Genomic DNA, 14,693 nt, shown 5'->3' on the forward strand with positions numbered 1-14,693 from the left:
ATAAAACCAATTTAAGGGACATTCTACAAAATATATGGCCTGGACTCTTCAAAAGTGAAAGAAAACAAAAGACTTAAAGAATGATCACAGATTGAAAGAGACATGACAACCAAATGCAATGCAATGTCCTAAATGGAATTCTAGAACAGAAAAAGGACAATAGTGGGAAAATTGGCCAAATTTGAAAAAGGCCTATAGGTTAGTTTATAATATTGTATCAATGTTAAATTTCCTTATTCCTATAATTGTACTGTAGTTATGTTAAATGTTAACATTAGGTAAAGCTAGATTAAGAGTATATGCGAACTCTATGAACTACATATGAATTGTGATTTCATAAAATTTGATGAACTTTCTCATAAGGCTAAAAATAATTCAATATAAAATGTGAAAAAAAAGAACAAAGTAGATCTGTATACATTTATATGAAAAAAAATCAAGATATCAAGATGTATTATTGGAGGGAGAGATGAACCATGAGAGACTATGGATTCTGAGAAACAAACTGAGGGTTTTGGAGGGGAGGGGGGCAGGGGGGATGGGCTAGCCTGGTGATGGGTATTAAGGAGGACACTTACTGCATGGAGCACTGGGTGTTATACGAAAACAATGAATTGTGGATCACTACATCAAAAACTAATAATGTATTTTATGGTGACTAACATAACATAATAAAATTAAATTAAAAAAAAAAAGATGTATTTTGTTTTTAAAAAGTGAAAAAGAAAAAAAGCAATGACCAGAATGGTGTAATATGATCCTTCTAAGTGATATATTCATCTACACATAGACACGGATATATATATACAATCATATATGTCTATACATATTGGGTATATAAATAACCATTTTGTTGTAAGGAAACAAAACTGTTAAAACTCATAATTTGGGAGGAAAAGAAGTGAAGGGAAGAGAAGCAAGTGAGACTTTTATTTTTCAGTTTTCAACAAGTCTGCATTTCTACACAAAAAAGGACTATCTAGACAAGAAATTATCATCCTTTTCTTGGTGTCTTTTCTATACCTCCCTATATTAAAATAAAGGAATAAAAGAAAACTTGAAAATATTTATCATATAATTTAACAGTTTGCTTTTATGGAAAAAAGTAATTAAGTCTTCAGTGCCATTGCTTAAATCTTCTAAATAAACTATATTCTTTTGCATATAATCCCCAGTATTCTATGAGTCTGGTTCACATTAGTTCTGGAATGAAAAGTTTTCCCACTCACTTCTAGTAGACAATAAAACCTAGTTGTAGTGAAACTTTGTTGTAGTGAAACAAAGAACATGTAGATAATTCTTGTGTATTATGAAAGTTTAGCTAAGAATCACATCATTTTTTATGTGAAGGACCACATAGTAAATATTTTGTTTTGTGGGCTACATATCATCTCTGTCACATGTTCTTTTTTTTTTCTAAATAGCAATTTAAAAATACAAAAACCATTCTTAGTTCATACTGGGTTCCCAACCTGAGGGACATGGACAGCTTACTGCAGGATTCCAGACATTATTCCACCTCTAGGCTGAATAAATAACATATGTCATGTATATATATAATGCTATTTCTTGAATAGCTACAGATACTTCTAGGATTAGAACAAAACAAATTATTTAAAAAGCATTATTGAATTCATATAAACTTCCTGTCCTTATTAATTTTCTTAATCAGTGAATACCAAAATTGTAACTGGTCTTATGTGGGGTGTTCATTAGATGTCTTAATATTAAAAAGAACTCCTCACACAAGGACTCAGAAAATATAACTTCCACACACTTCCTTAAAGGAATTACTTAAGGTTGCAATTCAGTCAAACAAAAGAAGAAGCCATGAGATTCAGAGAGAGTAGGTCAAATTCAGAGAGTAATAATGAAAAGTCCAAGAATGAGACTTACAGAGAATGAGTTTTCACTGAATGAAAGGAATAGAAAAATGTATAAATGTGATAAAGACATATTTTGTAAGGGAAAAAAAATTTTAAACTTGGGAACAAAAAAGCTAAATAAGAAACTTAAGTCAAATATGAAATAATCTAAAATGTGATATGGTCTTAAGCAGTTAAAGGAGTATAAAGGAAAGAAAGATTGTTTGACCTCGATGATGGGAAAATTCTTTGGCTCTGAAGCTGTGACATTGGACTATCAAAGTAGAAAATGTCAATCTAACATAGAACTTGTCCCAGCAATAAAGGACTTTTATGTCATAATTCTGTAGATTCTCTTTATTTCTTTTCAATATTTGGAAACTTTCTAGAGCAAAGCATAGAGAATTTGGTTATGATTGCAGAACAAAATGAAAATAACATCAATGATAAGGTAAAAGTAAATGTGTTACTGAAAATGGCACAGTCCTGAATGGGAAAGGAGATGAAAAGGTAGCAGTATTAATATCTTTATCTTACAGAACAGAGTATCAAAAAACACAAAAGTTGACAGAACAAAAAGTAGAAGTTAAAATGTTAAAGTAACAATGATAATCAATAGATATTCTAAAATATTCATATATTTAAATATAGTTATTAACATGTTATAGGTTTATATAATTGATATACATATAATATATATCTTTTATCAAATATATTTCTATCACAAAGCTATCAAATATGGGGAAGAAAAGAGGAAGTAAGAGAACATAGTTAAGTTAGCTAAATCCTCATCTTCCTCAGCAATCAATAGAACAAAAGTAATTCAATAAATAAAAGGAGTTATGAGCATATTATTTGATCATAAAGAGATAAATATTGAAAGATTAAAAAAAGTAGAAAATCCCACAGTACCATAAGATAATTCTTTGAAAGACTAATAAAATATTAAAATTCCTAGGAAGTTTGATGGGAGGGAAGAGAGGAAAAAATGGAGAAAAGGCATAGAACAATAATTTTAGAAAAGGAAAAGGAAATATAGCCATTGTTAAAAGAATTTTTACATGATAATGATACATATAAATAGCATTATGCCACTAAAGTTGAGATGGACAATCTTACATGTCAGTAATAACCAATTAGAAAAATACAAAATATTAAAAAGTTACCATTCATGATAACATATTATGGATATATTATAATATATACATAAAAATATCTATAAAATAATAGGGCATATGCCTAACAAAAATGTGCATTACCTTTATGGAGAAAATTATAAAATCTTATTGATAAAAGAAGTTTTGAATAAATAGAAACTTATGCTTTATTTGGGGGTAAGAAGTGTTGATATTTTTTAAAATGCCAATTCTCCCTATATTAATATATGAGTATAATGTAATTCCAATAAAAGTTCTACCAGAGATCATCAAAGAATTTGACAAAGTGATCTTTTTTTTTAAAGATTATTTATTTATTTATTTTGACAGAAAGAGACACAGTGAGAGAGGTAACACAAGCAGGGGGAGTGGGAGAGGGAGAAGCAGGCTTCCCGCTGAGCAGAGAGCCCAATGCAGGGCTTGATCCCAGGACCCTGGGATCACAACCTGAGCTGAAGCAGACACTTAACGACTGAGCCACCCAGGTGCCTTGACAAAGTGATCTTAAAATTAATATTGAAGAGTAAAGAGCAAAGAACTTCACAAAATGGGGAGCCACCTTGATGTTAGCTAATGATTGCTACCCATTTTTTTCCATGCTGACATTTGCCAATTCTGGACTAGGATGAAGAATAAAAGTTCTAACATATGTGTAATTGAGTCCTAGATGAATGGAGAAAGAGAATAGGGGGCAAGCAATATTTGAAGAAATAATAGCCAGGAATTTTCCAAACTTGACAAAAGGAATCAATTCAAAGATTTAAGAAGCTCAGTAAACCCTGAGTAGGAAAAATACAAAGGAAATCTAGAAATATCATGGCCACATTGTGAAAACTCAAAGCCAAGAGAACAATATCTTAAAAGCAATCACAGAAAGTGGCAGGATATAAAATCAGTGCACAGAAGTCAGTTGCATATCTATACACCAACAACAAGACAGAAGAAAGAGAAATTAAGGAGTCAATCCCATTTACAATTTCACCCAAAACCATAAGATACCTAGGAATAAACCTAACCAAAGAGGCAAAGAATCTGAACTCAGAAAACTATAGAATACTCCTAAAAGAAACTGAGGAAGACACAATGAAATGGAATGGTTCCATGCTCGTGGATTGGAAAAACAAATATTGTGAAAATGTCTATGCTACCTAGAGCAATCTACACATTTAATGCAATCCCTATCAAAATACCGTCAACTTTTTTCAAAGAAATGGAACAAATAATCCTAAAATTTGTATGGAACCAGAAAAGACCCTGAATAGCCAAAGGAATGTTGAAAAAGAAAAACAAAGCTAGTGGCAACACAATTCCAGATTTCAAGCTCTATTACAAAGCTGTAGTCATCAAGACAGTATGGTACTGGCACAAAACAGTACAAAAACAGACACATAGATCAATGGAACAGAATAGAGAACCCAGAAATGGACCCTCAATTTTATGGTCAACTAATCTTCGACAAAGCAGGAAAGAATGTCCAATGGAAAAAAGACAGTCTCTTCAACAAATGGTGTTGGGAAAATTGGACAGCCACATGCAGAAGAATGAAACTGGACCATTTCCTTACACCACAAACAAAAATAGACTCAAAATGGATAAAAGACCTAAATGTGAGACAGGAATCCATCCAAATCCTTGAGGAGAGCACAGGCAGCAACCTCTTCAACCTCAGCCACAGCAACTTCTTCCTAGAAACATCACCAAAGGCAAGGGAAGTAAGGGCAAAAAAATGAACTAATGGGACTTCATCAAGATAAAAAGCTTTTGCAAAGCGAAGGAAACAGTCAACAAAACCAAAAGACAACCGACAGAATGGGAGAAGATATTTGCAAATGACATATCAGATAAAGGGCTAGTATCCAAAATCTATAAAGAACTTATCAAACTCAACACCCAAAGAACAACTAATCCAATCAAGAAATGGGCAGAAGACATGAACAGACATTTCTGCAAAGAAGACATCCAAATGGTCAACAGACACAGGAAAAAGTGCTCAACAGGGACGCCTGGGTGGCTCAGATGGTTAAGCATCTGCCTTCGGCTCAGGTCATGATCCCAGGGTCCTGGGATGGAGCCCCACATCGGGCTCTGTGCTCAGCAGGAAGCCTGCTTCTCCCTCTCCCTCTGCCTGCCTGTCTGCCTACTTGTGATCTCTCTCTCTCTGTCAAATAAATAAATAAAATCTTAAAAAAAAAAAAAAGAAAAAGAAAAAGAAAAAGTGCTCAACATCACTCGGCATCAGGGAAATACAAATCAAAACCTCAATGAGATACTACCTCATACCTGTCGGAATGGCTAAAATTAACAAGTCAGGAAATGACACATGTTGGCGAGGATGCGGAGAAAGGGGAACCCTCCTACCTTGTTGGTGGGAATGCAAGCTGGTGCAGCCACTCTGGAAAACAGTATACAGGTTCCTCAAAAAGTTGAAAATGGAGCTACCCTATGACCCAGCAATTGCACTACTGGGTATTTACCCCAAAGATACAAATGTAGTGATCTGAAGGGGCACATGCACCCCAATGTTTATAGCAGCAATGTCCACAATAGCCAAACTATGGAAAGAGCCTAGATGTCCATCAACAGATGAATGGATAAAGAAGATGTGGTATATATACACAATGGAATATTATGCAACCATCAAAAAATGAAATCTTGCCATTTGCAATGACGTGGATGGAACTAGAGGGTATTATGCTAAGTGAAATAAGTCAATCAGGGAAAGACAAGTATCATATAATCTCACTGATATGAGGAATTTGAGAAACAAGACAGAGGATCATAGGGGAAAGGAGGGAAAAATGAAACAAGATGAAACCAGAGAGGGAGACAAACCATAAGAAACTCTTAATCTCAGGAAACAAACTGAGGGTTGCTGGAGTGGAGGGGTTGGGAGGGTTGGGGTTGCTGGGTGATGGACATTGAGGAGGGTATGTTTTATGGTGAGCACTGTGAATTGTGTAAGACTGATGAATCACAGACCTGTACCCCTGAAACAAATAATACATTATATGTTAATAAAAAAAAGAAGCAATCACAGAGAAGGAAAGGCATATTACTTTCACCATATCAACAATAAGACTGAGAGCCCACTTTTCAATAGAAACTATGCAAGTCAACTGACAATGAAACTTCTCAGAGTGCAAACTTTGAGCCTAGAATCATTTACTCAGAAGAAAATACACTACAAAAGTGAAAAGACTTCTAAGACTCCATCCATTTCAACCAAGATGGAGTAAGCCAACTACAGCATATCTGTCACACCAATGATAACTAAAATCTCTGGGCAGAAAAAGACAACCACCTAAGTACTCTGAAAAGTAAAAATTAGCAAGCAGACTGTTGAACTCAAAATCTGGACAATGATCTGTAATGAGGGCAAGTTTCATGATCTTATTTTCCTTCTTTATCTCCAAGCTTTGACTGAAGGAAGGCCCAAGTGGCAGAACTGTGCCATGGGTGCAAAAGCCAAAATTCTCAGAAACAAGACATTACCCCTAGCCATGAAACCAGGAAAAGAGGCTCCTGCATGCCAGACAGCGTGTAGAGAAATACCCATTTCTTTTAGCCTTTTCCTTCTTTCTCTTTTCTCTCTCAGCCCTACCAGTAAGACTGGCCAGTTGGGGAATTTCATGGCTGTGACAGTGATGACACAGGCACATAAAACCCTGAGAAAAGATTCATCTTTCTGGACAGAGATATTTTAAAATGGGCTCCCACTGCCCAAATAATAAGCAGGAATTCCCTTGTATTTTTTTTCACCACCTTCTTTCTCACCAGTTTGCCTCTCAGGTGACCCCAGTCTCACAGAACTGCCTGAGAACATGGGGGAATAAAACCTGAAAATTAATAATAGAAAGATATCTGAAAAATTCCCCTAAATATTTGGAAATTATACCACATTGTAAATGAATTTTAGGTAAGACAAGAAGTCAAAGGGAAATTAATAAATACATTGATCAGAGTAAAAATAAAAATAGAATATATCAAAATTTGTGGGATACAACCAAAACACTGCTTAGAGAAGAACTGGTAGCTTTAATTCTTTCACATAAAATGAAGAAAGGTTTTACATCATTATTCTAAGCTACAAAAAGAAAAGCAAATAAAATCTAAAGCTAACAGGAAGAGAAAAATAATAAAGAATAGAAATGAATAAAATTGAAAAAATTGGATAAAATCAAACCAAGGCTAGTTCTTTGAAAGAAAATCAATAAAATTGACAAAACTCTCACAAACTAACCAAGAAAATATGGGGAAAGACACCAATTACCAATATTAAGAGTGAAAGAGAATAATTAATATAAACCATATAAACATTAAAAGGATAATAAAATATTATGAACAACTTTGTGTCCATAAATTAAATAATTTACATAATATGGAACTATGCTTTGAAAGACAGAAACTACCAAAATTCACTCAGATAAAGTACATTATAGGAATAGTCACACATCTAAAGAAATTGATTTCATAATTCAAGACTCCAAAAAAGAGACCCAGTTGGTTTCACTGGTGAAATCAATTCTATATCAGTGAACACTTAAGGAAAAAATAATACCAACTCAACACAATATCTACGAGAAAATAGAACAGTTCTCAACTCATTTTAGTAGACCAGCACTACCCCGATGCCAAAATGAAACAAAAGACATTATAAGAAATTTTTAAAAACATGCTAATGTCCCCTATGAAAATATTTTTTAAATCCCCAAGAAAATATTAACAAATTAAATCCTAAAATATAAATATATAAAAGAAAAACATGATAAAGCAGAGTTTATCCCAATAATGGAAGCCTGATTCAAAATTCAATCAATGTAATTCACTAAATCAACAGACTAATGAAGAAAAATTACATTCATTTCAATAGATACAGATAAAACTTTTAACAAATTCAAACTCCATTCATGATAAAAACTCTTAGAAAACTATGACAGAAGAGCTCTTCTTTAACTTGATAAGGGTTATCTACAAAATTTTCCAACTCTTAAAGGCAGTTGGGGCTTTTTACTATTCAGCTTTTCACTGCTGAATATGATATTAGCTGTGGGCTTCTTCCTAGTCAGAGTAATTAGGTAAGAAAAAAAGCATTTAAATTAGAAAGGAAGAAGTAAAATTGTCTGTGTTTGCCGACAGCAAGATCTTAAATGTAGAAATCCTAAGGACTCCACACAAAAAAGTTACAACTAATAAGCAAATTTAGTAAAGTCTCAGAATACAAAATCAACATACAAAATTCATTTGCATCTCTATACATTAACAACAACCTACTCAAAAAAGAAATTAAGAAAACAATTCCATTTACATTAGCATCAAAAAAATAAGATGCTTAGGAATAAATTTAACCAGGTGAAATACTTGTGCACTGAAAACTGCAAAACAATAATGAAATAAATGTTAAAAGATACAAATAAATGGAAGGACATTCTGTGTTCTTGGACCAGAAGAATTAATATTGTTAAAATGTCCATACTTCCCCAAATGATCTATAGATTCAAGGCAATCTCTATCCAAATCCCAACGGAATTTTTTACAGAAATACAAAAACAATCCTAAAATTCATTTGAAACCACAAAAGACTTTAAATAGTCAAAGCACTTTTGAGAAAGAACAAAACTGGAGGTATTACACTTTCTGATTGCAAAACCACATTACAAAGCTACAATAATTAAAACACTATGTACTGGCATAAAAGCAGAAAGATAGACGATGAACAGAGTAGACAGCCCAAAAATAGGGCCATAAACATATGGTCAACTGATCTTCAACAAGGGTGCCAAGAGGGGTGCCTGGGTGGCTCAATTGGTTAAGTGTCTGTCTTCAGCTCAGGTCATGATTTCAGGGTCCTGGGATTGAGCCCAGCATTGGACCCCCTGATTAGAGGGAAGCCTGCTTCTCCCTCTCCCTCTAGCTTGCACATACTCTCTCTCTCTCTCAAATAAATAAAACCTTAAAAAAACACAAGGGTGCCAAGAATACACAATGGGGAAAATATTGTCTATTCAATAAATTGTGTTGAGAAAATTGGATATCCATATGCAAAAGAATGAAACTGAACCTTTATCTCACATTATATAGAAAAATCAATTCAAAATGAATTAAAGGTTTAAATGTAAAACCTGAAACAATAAAACTCTTAGAAAAAAGAATAGGACAAATGTTTCTAGATATTGGACTGGGCAATGATCTCTTAGATATGGCATCAAAAGCCCAGGCAACAAAAGCAAAACTAGACAAATGAGATTACATCAAACTAAAAGCTTCTACAAAGCAAAGGAAACACTTAACAAAATGAAAAGGCAACCTAAAATGAGAAAAAATATTTTCAGACCATATATCTTATAAAAGGTTAATATCCAAAATATATACGGCACTCTTACAACTCAAGAGCAAAACAAAACAAAACAAAAACAAAACCCACAAGTAACTCAATTTAAAAATGGGCAAAGGACCTGAATACACATTTCTCCAAAAAAGACACACAAATGGCTAACAGGTATATGAAAAGGGTGTGCAACATCACTAGTCATCAGGGAAATGCATATCAAAACCACAATGAGCCCTGCACAATTCACAGCGCTCACCATAGCACATACCCTCCCCAGTGTCTATCACCCAGCCACCCCATCCCTCTCACCCCACCCCCCAACTCCAGCAACCGATGGGTTAGCCTGGTGATGGGTATTAAAGAGGGCATGTTCTGCATGGAGCACTGGGTGTTATGCACAAACAATGAATCATGGAATACTACATCAAAAACTAATGATGTAATGTATGGTGATTAACATAACAATAAAAAACCACAATGAGCTATCACCTCACACCTGTTAGGATAACAATTATCAAAAAACCAAAGGAGAAGTGTTGGTGAAGATGTAGAGAAAAGGAAACCCTTGTGCACTCTTGGTGGTACTGTAAATTGGTGCAGCCACTATGGAAAACAATATGGGGGTTCCTTTAAAAATTAAAAATAGAATTATCATTTGATCTAGCAATCTCACTTTTGGATATATAGTCAAAGGAATTGAAATCTGGGTCTTAAAGAGATATCTGCACTCCCATCTTCATTGCAGCATTATGCACAATAGCCTAGATCTGGAAACAAACCTAAATATTCATCAACAGTTAAATGGACAAAGTAAATGTGGTATATAGGTACAATGGAATATTATTCAGCCTTTAAAAAGAAGGAAATTCTGCCATTGTAAGGCTGAATAATATTCCATTGTATGTATACACCACATTTTCTTTTTTTATTGTTGTTCAGGAAGCATTTTATCATTGCTCTAAGTTTAGAAATTTTCACTGACAAAAAATTGACACTTCAGAAAATTTCCCACATAGCCCTGCTCAGCTTCTGCATCTTGGTTTTCACAGATATATCAGCATATTTCTCTCCAATATGGACAATCATTGCACCCATGCTTGACAGATCAATCTTAACTTCCAATTTCGATACTTGGCCTTTACTTTTAGGAAGCTCTTCAAGACTGTTTTTAATTCAGAAAGAATGGCTTCATCTAAAGGAGATGCAGTGGTTACTTGCAAGGGACTTCTCCACGGTGTATGATCACCATGGTTGAAAAGGCAGAAATGACTCCAGGTATATTGTTCAAGCAACCATTTTCAGCAAGCAAATTGATCAGGCTGGACATGAGGGGAGAGAATGTCTCGTTTGCTGTCATGTCATTTAGTCTTTTCATTTTCACTGTATGCTTTACACAAGGATTCTTAATGGAACCAGCCATTTTGGGTTCCTTCAATATTTGTGCTACTCTCAACAATTCCTTTTCTATTTGTTCCAGTTTATTCTGTTTAGATGCAGCAGAATAAATAAAGTTTATTCTGTTTAGATGCATAGAAACCTTTGATACCATATACCTGAACAGGTGGCCTTATGTGCTTGGCAAACAGCCTGACCACAGATATACTAAAGCAACACATCTGCTGGGAGAGCCCGGAAACTGCTGGGATGGCCATCTTCTTTGGGTGGCTGTAGGTCCATATACTACATTTTCTTTACCCATTCAACCATTGATGGTTGCTAGAATAGATGAACCTGGAGGACATTATGCTAAATGAAATAGACCAGACACAGAAAGACAAATACTACATTATTTCACTTATATGTGCAATCTAAAATAGTCGAACAGAGACAGAGAGTATAATGATGGTTGCCAGGGGTTGTAAGGGGAGATAAATATGGAAGTGTTGGTCAAAGAGCACAAAGTTTTAGACCTCAGCTGAAGCAACTTCTTCCTAGAAACATCGCCAAAGGCAAGGGAAGCAAGGGCAAAAATGAACTATTGGGACTTCATCAAGATAAAAAGCTTTTGCAAAGCAAAGGAAACAGTCAACAAAACCAAAAGACAACCGACAGAATGGGAGAAGATATTTGCAAATGACATATCAGATAAAGGGCTAGTATCCAAAATCTATAAAGAACTTATCAAACTCAACACCCAAAGAACAAAGAATCCAATCAAGAAATGGGCAGAAGACATGAACAGACATTTTTCCAAAGAAGACATCCAAATGGCCAACAGACACATGAAAAAGTGCTCAATATCACTCGGCATCAGGGAAATCCAAATCAAAACCTCAATGAGATACCACCTCACACCAGTCAGAATGGCTAAAATTAACAAGTCAGGAAACGACAGATGTTGGCGGGGATGCGGAGAAAGGGGAACCCTCCTACACTGTTGGTGGGAATGCAAGCTGGTGCAGCCACTCTGGAAAACTGTATGAAGGTTCCTCAAAAAGTTGAAAATAGAGCTACCCTATGATCCAGCAATTGCACTACTGGGTATTTACCCCAAAGATACAAAAGTAGGGATCCAAAGGGGTACGTGCACCCCGATGTTTATAGCAGCAATGTCCACAATAGCCAAACTGTGGAAAGAGCCAAGATGTCCATCGACAGATGAATGGATAAAGAAGAAGTGGTATATATATACAATGGATTATTATGCAGCCATCAAAAGGAATGAGATCTTGCCATTTGCAACGATGTGGATGGAACTGGAGGGTATTATGTTGAGTGAAATAAGTCAAACAGAGAAAGACATGTATCATATGATCTCACTGATATGAGGAATTCTTAATCTCAGGAAACAAACTGAGGGTTGCTGGAGTGGGGGGTGGGGTGGGAGGGATGGGGTGACTGGGTGATAGACACTGGGGAGGGTATGTGCTCTGGTAAGCACTGTGAATTGTGCAAGACTGTTGAATCTCAGATCTGTACCTCTGAAACAAATAATGCAATATATGTTAAGGAAAAAAAAAGAAGAAGAAGGTAGCGGGAGGGGAAGAATGAAGCGGGGGAAATCGGAGGGGTAGACGAACCATGAGAGACGATGGACTCTGAAAAACAAACAGGGTTCTAGAGGGGAGGGTGGTGGGAGGATGGGTTAGCCTGGTGGTGGGTATTGAGGAGGGCACATTCTGCATGGAGCACTGGGTGTTATGCACAAACAATGAATCATGGAACACTTCATCTAAAACTAATGATGTAATGTATGGGGATTAACATAAGAATAAATATAAACAAACAAACAAACAAACAAAGAGCACAAAGTTTTATTTATGCAAAATAAATAAGTTCTGGAGATCTACTGTATGACATAGGGCCACTTATTAACAGTATTATATACTTAAAATTTTGCAAAGAGGGGAAATCTTATGTTAAGTGTTCTTACCACAGAATGATATATATTGTCAAAATACACAAATAATATCATATATTCATTATAGAAATACATTGTATGTATATATAAAATACTGCATATATACATCTATGTGTATTATTATAGTATAAGTAAAATAAAAATGAGGACAAATGTAAGTAAAAAATTCAATTTAGTGGTTACCTATGTGTTGAGATGGAGGGCAGTGGGATTGGAAAGGAATACTCAGGTGGCTTTAACTATATCTGAGATGTTTTCTTTAAAAAAATATATAAAAGATGGGGCGCCTGGGTGGCACAGTCAGTTAAGTGTCTGCTTTCGGCTCAGGTCATAATCTCAGGGTTCTGGGATCAAGCCCTGCATCGGCCTCCTTGCTTAGTGGGGAGTCTGCTTCTCCCTCTCCCTCTGCCTGCCACTCACCCTGCTTGTGCTCACTCTCTCTCTCTCTTTCTCTGTATCTCTGTCAAATAAATAAATAAAATCTTTAAAAAAATAAAAATAAAAATAAAGAAAAGATCTGAGGCAAATATGTCCATATGTAAAGACTTCTCAGTCTTACTAAAGTTAGTTATTGGTGGGTAGATGGTATTTATTTCATTATTTTCTATATACTTTTTGTGTAGTTTGTTTTTTCCCTAATAAAAATACTAAAACTAAAAAAAGTTTTAACATACTTGTTTTAATGAAAATCATTGTCTCTAGAGAAGGGCTAAGATAGGTGGTGGCAGAAAAGTAAGGAGGAGACTATTGCTTCTTATCATAAGCAACTCTGGGGGCACCTGGGTGGCTCAGTCGTTAAGCGTCTGCCTTCAGCTTGGGTCGTAATCCCAGGGTCCTGGGATCGAGCCCCACATCAGCCCCGCATCGAGCCCCTCATCGAGCCCCAGATCAAGCCCCGCATTGGGCTCCCTGCTCGGCGGGAGGCCTGCTTCTCCCTCTCCCACTCCCCCTGCTTGTGTTCCCTCTCTTGCTGTGTCTCTCTCTGTCAAATAAATAAATAAAATCTTAAAAAAAAATAAGCAACTCTGCACTATTTGATTTGTAATCTTGTTGATTTACAACTACAGTAAAAAGATTTTTATTTGTTTTAATGAAAATGGTCTTATACTGGAAAACTTTGAGGACCACTTCACAGATTCTGAACTCTTTGATGCCTCGATCTTACTTGTGTTCTTGAGTCTAGCTGCAGTGACCAGCACACAGAGTGTTGTAAATACATATTTATTGTTTGTTGTATTTCATTTCCTAAAGATTATAGTCCACCCTGATCTGTTTTCTAATCACTGGTCACAAATTTACTCCTTAGGCACATCATTTAACTCTATGGTACTTCAGATTCCTTATTTTTCAGGTGTCAATAATAATACCGGTCTTGCCTACTTCCCAAGGCTATTTTAAATGTCGAATAAGAAAATGGGTATCAATTTCTTATTGAATAAGAAATATAAAGCATATTTGAATTGAAGAAATGTAGGAGATCACTGAAAGACTAGGAAGAATTCTAAAGAGATCATACCATCACATTAACATCCATAGTCCAACCTCTTCCAGAACATGTCAGTAATCATTAAAAAAAAAAAAAATCTTACTTCCATATGTGTCTTGGAGCCTCTAAATATGTCTTGTTGTCTGGTGGAGTGGAAGTGGAGGTAGCAGTTGTGATATTTTGGTTAGGGACATTATGTAAACTGGCTTCTTTAGTCATGAAAAATATTCTCTTAGGAAGAAATTTCTTAAGATGCCATGATGACACACTAGCCAGTTTTTTGGCAAAGGTCCCATTGAGCCAGTGATAAATCTTACTGTATGGCAGTAAGAAGTACAACACTTCTTACTTGACTTAAAACCATTCTGGCTTTAGGGCAGACCCAGCTCTCCCATGAGGGAGGGGTGGGGATGCTAAATAATTCAGGGGAAGAGAAATGATTATAGAGAGATATGGGGCATCCCTCCAAAGATTGTGATTCTAATGGGGAACAATA

At 35.4% G+C, this 14,693-nt stretch overlaps 1 protein-coding gene and 1 pseudogene across 3 annotated transcripts in view; both read right to left on the reverse strand.

The window, feature by feature from the left end:
* HPSE2 (heparanase 2 (inactive)) overlaps positions 1-14,693 on the reverse strand; it is a 654,573-nt gene that overhangs the window by 261,909 nt on the left and 377,971 nt on the right. The gene's annotated exons all lie outside the window — the stretch shown is intronic.
* LOC118024751 lies at positions 10,347-11,002 on the reverse strand (annotated as a pseudogene).

Source organism: Mirounga leonina, unplaced genomic scaffold (genome assembly GCF_011800145.1).
Source record: "Mirounga leonina isolate KUSES-001 unplaced genomic scaffold, KU_Mleo_1.0 Mir_114, whole genome shotgun sequence".
Lineage (NCBI taxonomy): Eukaryota > Metazoa > Chordata > Mammalia > Carnivora > Phocidae > Mirounga > Mirounga leonina.